This window comes from Lagopus muta, chromosome 2 (assembly GCF_023343835.1).
Source record: "Lagopus muta isolate bLagMut1 chromosome 2, bLagMut1 primary, whole genome shotgun sequence".
NCBI lineage: Eukaryota > Metazoa > Chordata > Aves > Galliformes > Phasianidae > Lagopus > Lagopus muta.
In genome coordinates, this window is record NC_064434.1 from 20,058,828 (window position 1) to 20,070,928 (window position 12,101).

Here is a 12,101-nt window from a genome sequence, read left to right on the forward strand (position 1 = left end):
TTTTTCATCAAGGTGTAACAAGTGTACGTGGGTATATTGTAGAGTACATTCTCAAAATAATTGTAAATGTGTTTTCTTTTTTTTTTTTTTTCTTTTTTTTTTTTTAATTTTGATAAAAGGGGACTGTGACTTGTTTTCATGTGGGCATACAAATGGTTAGTGGTATGTTAGGGATAGGCATTACATCTAATCCCAGGCAGCTATGATGGACTGGGGGTTGGCTCAGTCGGCACTGCCTCACAGGGATTCTTACTGTGAGGAACCAAGGGGAGCAGTTCGCAGCACTGACCTGCGTCGGGGATGAGACCTGTGTGTTAGGGATGAGATGCCAGTATCCATGAGAAACCTTTATTTTGCTGTGCTGAAACAAGTTCGATTTTTTGCAAACTACAGGAGGCCTGCATTTCCAGTGACAAATGAGATTAAGTTCTAAAACAGCCACCGTGGCTTAGCATGCTAATGTACTGGTCCTAAGGACGAGGCTGGGATAAATAAAATAGAAAAGGAAACGTCAAGAGGCGTCTGGATGAGGAGCTACAAGATACGGTTTAGAAGCTTGTGGTAGCAATGGTGATGGGAGGTCGGTTGGACTAGATGATCTTGAAGGTAATTTCCAACCTTATGATTCTGTATTCCGCACGTGTCCAACTTTTCCGTCCCGGCAGCGAGACCCGTACACCTCCCGCTCGTCCGGCACCGACATCCGCGCGGCAGGTGCCCTCGCCCCGTTCGCAGGGCCCCGCGCAGCGCCGCCGGGGGCGGAGGGTCCGGGCCCGCCCCGCCGCGAGCGGCGTGCCGCTGCGCCAACCGCGCGTCCGCGGGGCTGCGCGCCGCCCCAATGCTGGTGGGTCCTGCCGCAAGGCCCGGCAGAGGGCGGGGCGCGGCGGGCCGGGGCTGGGGGTGAGGCGAGCGGCGAGCGGCGCCCCGCCGGGACTTAGCGGCTCGGCCCGGCGGTGAGTAAGGGAGCGGGGCCGCGCGGAGCGGAGCGGCGGGATTTCCGGCTCGGCGCGGGGGGAGGAGCGCAGCGGGGAGGGCCCCGCCGGCCTCGGTGCTCTGGGCGGTGGCCACCGCCCTCGGCTGAGGACGTGGATGGTTTGGCCGGGGCCGCGCGGGGAGGCGGGCGGCTGCCGGGCGCCGGTGAGACCCGAGGGTAACGGGACACAGCTCCGCGCGGCTGGGGGAACGCGTTCGACCCTTGGGACGCGGATGCCGGGCGCGGGGGTCGCTGCTGAACGCCGCGCGCCCATTCCTGAAGTTTCTGCTGCGCGCTTTTCCAGCAGGCTCTGCTCGTGCGGGCGGCCGTGGTGGGCGCAGGGTGCGGGGCAGCGTTCGGCCCTTCGGCCCAGGGCGGTACCCGGCTCGGCGGTACCCGGCTCGGCGGTACCCGGCTCGGCGGTACCCGGCTCGGCGGTACCCGGCTCGGCGGTACCCGGCTCGGCGGTACCCGGCTCGGCGGTACCCGGCTCGGCGGTACCCGGCTCGGCGGTACCCGGCTCGGCGGTACCCGGCTGTCTTATCCTCCGGAACGCTGTTTAAAAAAAACAAAGCCCGTGTATGCAGCACCGACTTTGTAATGAGGGTTTGCAGTTGCTTTGCCTTTCTCGAGACAAGGGAAAACACTTTGGTGCTGTAGTAACGACTTGTTTGTTTTTCCGAAGGAAGTATTAAAATTGTCTTTCGTTTGTTAGTACTTAGGTATCGGAGCAGCTACACAGTTGTTGGTGGAGACCCCAGAGCGTGTAGTTATTTCAGGAGCAGCTCTGAGTGCACACATTGGCCTGGTGGGCTTTGCCAGCAGACAGGAGTGGGTGCTTGAGGGGACAGGTATTAAGAATCTGTCCATTGCAGAGGGTTGTGTTACAGCACGTCTGGTGGTGTCATTTTGACCCAAGATTTTATCTGTCTTGAATTCTGTGATTTTGGTGTTTGTTCAACCCACAGCTACTGAGCATGGCTTTTGTCTTGTGGTGGCAGGTATGAACTTAATCTTGCTTAATTGCAAGATAAAAATGGGTTGTTATTATTATTTTCAGTTGTACAACTTCACTGTCACAGTAAAATGCATATATAATTTTTTTGTGTGAGATTTTTTGTTGGTGCTGAGAAGGCATAAGGTTTATTGCTGGAACGTGGGGCCGTTCTTCCAGGCTGCTGCAGGTCAGGCTGCTGGCTCTCCTCTGCTCCTGTCACCTGGGCACTCTGATCTTGATAATCTGTCTGACTTGCTTGGTTTAATCCATCTTGTCTTCTTCTTTCCACCCCCTGGCTCAGCAGCCCATGAACTAGTTACGTGTGTTTATCTGGCTACGAACAGTAGCTTTTTAGACAGTGCCTTGAAATTGGATATTTATGAAGGCTCTGCAGTGAGATTTCAGTGCAATCTGGGCACAGCTCGATTTACTTTTGCATGAAAAACGGAATGTTACATGGGCATGGATGAGGCTTGTGATGGGGCAGGTGCTCTGTGTCCAGCATGTGGGGTTTCTGTGGCTGACAACCATGGGTGTATGCGGGGGAGAACGGGTTGTGGAAGCTGGCTACAGCTGGAAAATGTGTTTATTTTGGATATAAGAAAAAAGGGTTTTTTTTATGATAAGGGTAGTGAAGGACAAACAAGTTGCCCAGAGAGGTGGTGGATACCCTGAACCTGGAGACACCCGAGGCTAGGCTGGATGGAACTGTAAGCAACTTGCTGTAACTGTAGGTGTCCCTGTCCATTGCAGGGGGGTTGGACTGGATAGCCCTAAGGTTCCCTTCTAACTCATGTGATTCCATCAGAAAAGGGTGGCCAGCAGGGACAGGGAGGTGATTGTCCCCCTCAATTCTGCTCTTGTGAGGCCCCATCCTGAGTACTGCATCCAGGTCTGGAGCCCTCAGTACAAGAAAGACAGAGAGCTATTGGAGAGGATCCAGAGGAGGGCACAAAGATGATCAGAGGGCTGGAACACCTCTCCTGTGAAGACAGGCTGAGGGAGCTGGGCTTGTTCAGCCTGGAGAAAAGAAGGCTGCAGGGTGACCTCGTTGCAGCCTTTCAGTACCTAAAGGGAGCCTACAAACAGGAGGGGAATCAACTCTTTGAAAGGGTTGATAATTGCAGGACAAGGGGGAAATGGTTTTAAGTTGAGGGAGGGAAGATTGAGGTTGGATGTCAGGGGAAATTCTTTACAGAGTGAGTGGTGAGGTGCTGGAACAGGCTGCCCAGAGAGGTTGTGGATGCCCCATCCCTGGAGGTGTTCAAGGCCAGATTGGATGGGGCCCTGGGCAGCCTGGTCTAGTATTAAATGTGGAGGTTGGTGGCCCTGCCTGTGGCAGGGGTGTTGGAGATTTGTAATCCTTGAGGTCCCTCCCAGCCTGGGCCATTCTGTGATTCTGTAACTCTGAGAACATGCTGTCCAGCAGTTCCTGCTCAGCACTTGTCAAAGCAGGATCCCCTAGGTCTTACAGTCTGTTTGTGGCAGGACATGGAGAGGAGCCATAGCGCTGTACAGTGGTTGTCACTGTGACTGTGACATCAGCTGTGCAGGTTGTGGGCAGCTGGATTTGACAGGTCAGTGGTTAGAGCACCACAGCATGGGAAACACTCTGCCCTGTGAACAGATCCCTGTCTCCGTGCCCCCATCTGGCTGGAAACTGCTGTTCCTCTCTGCAGAGAGGGCACAGATCTGCCTGTGTCAACTCTGGTGATCCTTTCTCAGAGCAGGATGATATGAAAAAGAAAATTTCTGGAACTTCTTGAAATTTCAGTAATACATCAAATATTGCCCTAAATTTAGTAGTTCTATAGCATGTCTTAACTCAAGGTTTCCAAGATCTGAACTTTATGAGGCACATAGCCTTAGTTTTTCAGTTGACTGAATTTTTAATGTCAAGTCGCAACTTTTTGAAAATGCTTTTGGTGACTCCCAGCATCTATATCTCGGCTTTTGGTGATTCTTAGCATCCCTATGTTGGTACATCTACATAAATCACTCCTCTCAGCAGTACTTTTTGTGTATTTACTTAATGGTTGTTGTTTTATGAGTATAAAAGCTTGTACTGATTTTATTATTATTTTATAATAATATAAGTAATTGTGGTTTTTTTTTTTTTTGCTAGAATACACTAGTATTTACTTCTTCATATGGGATGGTTCTCTTCTGCTTTTCTTTCTTCTTTTTTTTTTTTTTTTTTTGCTTGAATGTACTTAGTGTCAGCACCAATAAATATTACGAAGAAAGACCGACATCAGAGGACTCTGTCATTTTGTTCTGAGCTGTTCAGGGCTCCTTGTGTAGTTTATAGACATTTGAAAGGAGACAGCAAAGTTCTCTAAACCTTAAAAAACTTTTGTCAGACTTCATAATTGTTGACAGAATTTGTTGCAACTGGGAATAGTACATTATTCATTTGTGTAACAGGAAGTATTTTAATTGCTTCTATATAAAGTAGAAATTATTTTTGGACTCTGCTGTAGAAAAATTCATAAATTTCAGCCTAGTTCTGAACAAGTCAGGAAACAACTTCTGCAGTCTGTAGGGAAAGGATATTTTTGATTTGATATTTTGGATTAAAATGTATGCACTGTACAGAGCTATGGCTGTTACATTCTTCATGCTTTTTTAATACCACTCTGCCCTCAGTTTTGTGAGTCATGGAGAAAGTAGCTGTGTGCAACACTCAGTTTTCCTTCTGCATGTGGGACAGTTGTGTTCATTCTGGTTCTGTCAGGTGACTTCTTGTTTCATCAGGTTTGTCCATTTTACAGATTTAGTTTAGAACTGTATAAGGGATATTGTGGGAAATCATTTTATGGCCTCTAATTTGGAAGGCACTTTTGAAACTGTCATAATAAGTTCAGCTTCTTGTCGGCTTTTTAATCTGCAACTGCGTTTCCATACTGTGCTTGGCTACTTGTGGAATAAATATTGCAGCAATTGTCCTTTATGGAAAGTTAATTGGGAATGTTTTGTAAGTTCTAGTGGGGCAGGAAGTGAGGCTTCAGTGATAGTGTCATGAATTACTTTCATTTTGTGTGTATTCTGCAGAGTGGGAGTGAGGCATCTTTTTGACATCCAAGACCTCCTTTTCTTATAGTAGCAACTCACTATGGATATTTTTTCACCCTTGTTCATACTTGTATAAAATCTCCTTGCTACCTCGCTGGTGGAAAATTCATACTGAAAAGTTGTGTTCTGGCTCTAGAATTGCTTTAAAGAGTGGAAAAACGCAGGAGAGCCATGGCCCCCTCAACCTACTGATCTATGGGGGGTTCAAAACCAAGCTTGGGAATCAGGGAGGGAGGCCACAGGAGTGCTCTAAGAAGAGGTGCTCTTGTGATGAGAATGGATGTATGTTAGCAGGGCAAAGCCAAATTCTTACTACGTTTTGCTATGGAACTGCGACTTAATTTTCTGTCTGTTTCCATATCTTTCTCAGTAAGGTGTGTGTGTATGTCGTTGGAAGAGAGCAGAATCTGGGCAGTCGTGATCAGTTGCACCTGTGGAAGGAAGCTGCTGCACTATGAGCTTCTTTTGAGATTTACATCTCTTGGATGTTTTCTTGTAGTCAGAAATCTGACTTTTACTCTCATCAAAATACTGAAGTTGATTTTGAGACCAGGGATATGTGAAAGTACAAGTTACTTTCAAAGGGAACAATAATAAGTCGTGCTAAGCAAAATTTGAAAAATATTTTTGCAAACCTGTGTTTTTCAATCAAAAACTGGATTCATGTTTTTATTCTGAACTGCCCAAATCAGCAAGAATGTGGGAAGTGATGCATAACTGGACAACACTGATTCATGTCCTACACGTTAGCTGCTCAGGAAGCCTGAAGCTTAATGTCAAATGTGTGGGTGAAGCAGTTAACCAGAGCAAAATAAATTGTTCTACTTACACAGTGGTGAATAGGGGTATTATCTTGGGGAATGTCTGCTTCGGTGACTTACTGTTCTGTACAGCACTTGTTACTTGGGACTGAACCATGAATCCAAGCTATTAGGATCCAAGATCAAGGTCAAACGTTCACTCTCATTTCTGTTCTCTGGTCTGTTTTTTAGAAATGCTTTCAAAATGATTGCAAAAATGATGTGGATGTTGTTTCTAGTTACAAAGTTGGGAAAATGTGTGTATCTTCTACGATTGCAGAGCTGTTTCTTGTGATCATCTCATTAAATATACATAACAAGTATACAGTTTCAAGGGGATAAATGTTATTTCCTTATCTGTGAGATTAGATCATAAGTTATAAAAAAGAGCAAATACATACATCTTCTGCTAGGACCAAAGCGTGTCTTCAGCCTAGGACTTGGTATTTTACACCATTTTAAAGCATTCTGTGTGTCTGATGCCCAGAGTTTCCTTTTTATATATGATATTTTGTGTTGCAAGCCGAGGATCGTCTGTTTTCAGTCTCAAAAACTCTTTTAAAAAGTGAGCTAATTAATCATTTTCAAATCAGGGAAATTGTGGAGACCAATGATGTTAGAACTAGGTGCGGAACTTACTTGGAAGACTGCCCTCCAATTTATTTATTGTTATATTTTTGAAGATGAGAGCTATTCTGTGCATATGTGATTTATACTTTTCTTCCTTACTCTAATTAGTCTTTAATGGCTGTTTCCTAATTTCTTATCTATTTAAGTAATGTTTTGCTGTTGTAAGATCCAAAGAAATGAAAGCTGTGTTAATTTTCTTAAGTCATGCATTACGACTTTAATTTATGATTTAAAATGTACTTCCATATTTTACTCCAGATAGTTGCTTTAGAAACACAGGAATAAGAGTTTGTATTTATATTCTTAATAACTTGAGTTACAAAAAAAAAGAAAAAAAAATTAATTTTAACACTTCTTAATGGTCAGATATAATTATCTGTAATGTTCCCCCCTTCCCCCACTCCCCATGGATAAGTAGTAACAACAAAAGTAATGGTTGCTACTCTTCCAAGGACAGTAGTAACCAAAAAAATGGAAATTTTTAGGGAAGGTGGCTCTGTCAGAACTGGTTTGCTCTAAAGCTGTGGGAACTGAATCTCCGGTGCAGGGTATCATTTCACTTGAGTCATTGGAAAAAGCTTCTGATACATCTCTTGATACAGTTGCCATCAGTATCTTGAATGACAACCTGTGGTTGTAAAACCAGCAGGCTTGCAGGTTTGACCTTTGTTTTTGAGTGGAGGAATGGATTAGGTAGGAAAAATTACCAACTCTATCTATAGAAGATATCCCCTGCAGTCCTCTGTTTATTCTCCCCTGACAAGAAATCAGGATCCTTGTGTAGTGTGAACCTGATTTGCTGGGAAATCAAACTAGTTTTTAGGAGGCTGGAGCTTCTCCTGTGACAGACGTACTGTGTGCTACACGTGAGGCTCAGCAGAACTACTAGAGAAATGCATGTTTGTAAATAACATTTAAGAAGTCTCTGCATAATAATTCTGTCTGTTATTGTAGCATGCATACATATAAATCATACATAATTTTGCATCAGAATTGAAGTGTCATGAAGCATGTGAGGGTCTTCTTTGACTTAGAAACCTTCATGAGAGTGTTTCCAACAAATGTAGTACTTAATCTCCAATAGTGGTAGAGAGTATTTTGAATTAAGTTTGTAAGATAAAATTTTGGAAGCAAGATTGCTTTTCCAGATGATGTTAGTTACTTGATTACAATGAAATTTGGAGCATTTTTTTCTATGAGCTCCTAGTATTCATATTTCTATTTGGATGTGTGACGCAGAAGATCCTGGTTGTGAGCTGGCAACACAATCCTCTAGTTTCATAGAACGAAGGCGTCAGTCCTGTCTAAAAGGTGTGTGACCCTGGCATTACTTGTAGTTCCTCTGGTGCCTGTGATTGTTTTGATACAGCTGGTCCTTAGGACGGAAACCAAAACCCAGGGTGATGTTCCTGTTTTACCTGTGTGCATTCAAGCTGTTCCCATCATGAGAGACAGAAGAACCAAAGGCTTTTTCAGCAAAAGTCCATTTCCCCAAGGACACACTCAGGAACCTGTTCTGTTCCTTGGTTTCAATTACTTTTAATCCATATTTCCCCTTATTTCATAAATATTTCTAGGTCTCAACTTCCCCATCTGTAAACAGCTTAGCGCTACAGAGCTTAATGTTTTTTAACGTCTGGGTTAACGTTTGGTTTGGATTCAGCAAGGTTGTTTGCAGAATACCACTATGATCTATGTGGATGTGGTACCAGAGGGGTGAAAACTGAGTAGCTAAGTGTGTTGTAACCGGCCTGGAGGCTGGTGACACGAGGTTTGCACCAGCCATCTGCTGCACAGTGTAGTCTTTTCACTATTTTACGTGACTTGAAACGTGACCAGTCCTCGCTTCTGAAGTTTGCCAGTGGCAGCAAATCAGGCAAAGAGGAGAGCAGTGGATGAGATCAGCAGGAGGTGGTCAGGTCGGAGGAACAGGCTGACAAGAGCTTTGGGAAAGCCATCAAGGACAAGTGCAAGGTTGTGCTTGTGGGAAGGAAGGGCTTCTTTAAGAGGAAGGATTTCCTTTTGCTCCGTGCTTGTCAAACCACACCTAAAATACTTCACCCAGTGTTCTGTCCCCGGCTCACCCTGCCCTGATACAAGAAAGATGTGGATAAAGCGGAGCAAGCCAAGCACAAGGCTGCAATGATGATGGTAGGCTGTGATGCTGCTGTATGAGGAGTGGCTGGAGGGAGCTGTGGTTGTTCAGCCTGGGGAAGAGTGACACTGGGGGGTCTTCCTGGCAGCTCACCCCCAACTGCAGGTTCAAAGCAGGATTACAGACAGCGATCATAAATCTCAAATTATCAGGCTTCTATTTAGGTACAAGAACAGTATTTTTCTCTAGGAGAAAGAAGGAGTTTTCAGAAAAATCTGCAAATGGAATCCTCGCTGTCTTCTTTTCCCTTTCTTCTGATGATGTACGGAGCAGGAATTCAGCCTAGGTTAAGAATGTTGTAAGTGATGTTCTCTAAGACAAGGAGAAAGAGAATACCAATCTTCAGCTGCATTCTCAGAGTGTCCCTGTGGATTGATTCTCTTGTTCAGTGCTCGCTGCCATGCTGTTCTCTAGCTTTGAGCAGAATGCTGCTTGGTGTGAGAAAGGGTGGTGGGAGAAGTCAGCAGACAAGTGGATTTTGTTTGTGCTCTGAAAAATGTGCATCTGCAAATCTGACCATGTTTGCATTGTGGCTGGTAAGAAAATTTCCCTTGACTGTTTCTGAGCCACAAATCAGGCTTTGTGTTTATACATATGGAAAAGTAAACACACAAAAATTAACCTTCCTCCTCCTGTGTTATTTTCTGTTCTTGCTGCTCTGTGCCTCCGAAGCACAGTTACATTGAGTATTGACAAGGACACAAAAGTATCACAGGCTTTCTCAGAGAAGTTACTTTGCAGCTTAGCTACACTAAGATTTCTTTTTGAGTTGCGGTCCCTCAGAAATCAGTCTCCTAGTTACATCTTTTCTGGTTTTTATTTTAAAAGTGCTAGCTTGTTCCTTTTTTTCTGCACTGTTAAGAATGAAGAATCTTAGTATCTCTGCAGTTACAATTCACTTTCCTTAAAGAAAATACATGTAGCCTTTACTGTTCTTAGGTTTTAGAATTGGAAATCTTGGCAGTGCGCGTCTCTGTCAAGTTCAGTGGATAGATAACTGTGCCATTAGCTCTGACCACTGGGCTGCCTTATAGTTTTGGAGATGTTTGCTTTGGTCCTTCTGACTATTGTGTAAGTAATGACTTCTAGAAACTAGTTTTTATGGAGTAGAAATGCAGATGTTGATCGTTATTTGTGTCCTGGTAGCTGAAAACTGGTGGTCTATTGTTTATTGCACAATTAGAGGAAATTTTTGATGTGCAGCCTCATCTGAGAGACCTTCTAGTCCTGGAGGTAGGAAAGCTTATCAGGAATAGTTTCAGCAGTGCCATGAGAGGGAAACTGAGTCACAGAGAGGAGTACTGCTTTCTTTTGTAGCCTTCGGACAGGTCTTATTTTCTTTGCTAAAATTGCCATTGTGTAATCAGAATTTCAGTCTTACGTGCCAGGCCCCTGGTCTTCACTGTACAAGTGTTAGGGCTTCTACAATAGTTTCTGAGTGTTCGGAGTGGAGAGTTGAACTGAGAGCTTGTTAAGTTGGAGAGCTCCTTTCCTACTTTCAGTCTGTAAATATGAATGTTGCCTACTGCTCTTAATAGTTTGAGAGGAGGGGGCCAAGTGAGAGTACCAGGAAGCAGACGGTGGAAGTGGTGGTTAGTCTTTTGGCCAAAAAGGGTTGTCTGCCTTTGTCAAAGAATTGGGTGTATCTTGGTCTTATTCCTAGTATCTGCTGTACGTTGGGTCACAAAGGGGAAAAAGATGAAAAGGAAACTGTCAGTAGGCCACCACTATGGTCCTCAACACCCACTCTTCACCAGAGCCTGGAGAAAGAAGGTAAGGAGTACTGAGTAGATGGGAAGCTGAAAGCTAGTGGGAAATCTTAACCTTTAGGTTAATGAACTTCAGGAGGTTCTTTCTGCATTTGTGTTTCTGTGATTGCTGTGAAGCCTGGAAGTTGTTTATGTCATTAATTAATGGTTATTGTGTGTTTGAGGAATCAATTTTGAATGAGGAAAAAAAAAATTGTATATTGGTAAAATGTGTATTTTTTTTGTCATTTGCAGTATTTCAAGCCTGTTTTTAAGCTGTTCAAATTGATATTTTTATAATGTAATACACATGAATGTAATAGCTCTTGTGTTTAATAGATTTTTTGTTTTCTGTTTGCTACTTTGAAACATATTTTTGGTATTCTCATAGGTAAATTTCTTAAATGATCTTGTGTTAAACTGAGTGAAGTCTACTCAATGCTGGTGGTATTCTATCTGGTATATACTGTGAAGTTTGGGACCCAGTATGAGTGAGAAACTGGCAAACTGGAGCTAGGCCAGTGAGGGCTGCCATGGCTGGGGTATTGGAAAAGATCAGGAGATGCTGCAGTAGCAGCGTTTGTGTACTTGTAAGAAGAAAGGACTAAGGCGGTTGAATTGCAGTCCTCTGCTCTCTCAGGAGGAGTTGTAATGAGGATGGAGCCAGACTTTGTTCAGAGGTGCACAACAAAAGAATGAGAGGTGATGGTCGCAGGCTGCTGCAAGGGTAATCCCAGCTGGATGTGATGGAAGAGCTCTTCCTGACGTGTTTAGTGAGGTGCAGGGGCAAGAAATCTCCATCTTTTGGAGGGTTTTCAGAATTTGTGTGGAGATGAAAGCAACCTGATCTAATTTTATAAATACACCTGTCTTGAGTATAGGGGAGAAGTTTCAGTGGTCCCTCCCAACTTGATTTGATATTTGATTTCTGTGATTACCACTTAAACTTGTGTATCTGCACAGTTTGAGACTTCTGTTAGCGGTCACAACTGCTGGAATCAATAGGGAAAAAGTACTGCAGCAAACACATGCCGCATGAGTTGTGTACTCCTGGCTGAATTGAATTGCCTGGCTTAATCTTGATTTAAATCCCTTTGATTTCAGTTAGCTCCCTGATCTCTCAACAGAAGAGTAAAAGATTTTTATGTATGGTGCTGTTGGAGAATGTTCCATGAACACTGGTGTGGTTATTTCTGGCACGTAAAATTTGGATTATTTTATCTTTATGAAGAGTATTACCAAAATTCACAGCACACAAGCTCTCTTTGCCACTGGAACATTTATCTCAGCATGTAAATGCATAGCAAAATCTGTGGAACTTGAATTAATGCAATGTATAAGTCAACTCATAAGGCATTCTTAAGTAAGAAAGTACATCTTTCTTCTTGTGAATAACCACACTGTTCCTATCAGAGAAAGCAGGTCAGCGGTTAGGGCTCTAACACTGGGTCTGTGTCCTTCCTCTACACAATTCCTGTGTAATTTGAAGCATGTCACTGAGCTAGATCAAAACAGAAAACAAGTTGAAAGCTTCCACAGTTCTATATATGCTTATTGTAAGGGTTGCTTGTCGGGAAGAAGAGTATTTTTAAAATCACTGTTGAAGCAAGTTCCACATGTGTTTAAAAACTGACATCCTGTTTAAAATTGAAATAAATTAAAAAAAAAAATAAGAGGGCCTTTACGCTGCCTTCCTAAAGATGCATTTGGCAGAGGTGCTGAG

The 12,101-nt window shown here is 43.9% G+C and overlaps 1 protein-coding gene across 7 annotated transcripts in view; it reads left to right on the plus strand.

Moving 5' to 3' along the window:
- Positions 1-873: 873 nt before the first annotated feature.
- The window catches only part of ARHGEF10 (Rho guanine nucleotide exchange factor 10), a 111,514-nt gene continuing 100,286 nt past the window's right edge, over positions 874-12,101 (plus strand). For 5 of the 7 annotated variants that reach the window (XM_048936868.1, XM_048936864.1, XM_048936869.1 and 2 more), the window contains exon 1: positions 874-953. The gene's annotated coding sequence lies outside the window, so the exon portion shown is untranslated. Of the gene's footprint in view, positions 954-1,030; positions 1,138-8,354; positions 10,404-12,101 lie in introns of those variants that run through there. The other 2 variants (XM_048936866.1, XM_048936867.1) reach the window with 2 other exon arrangements.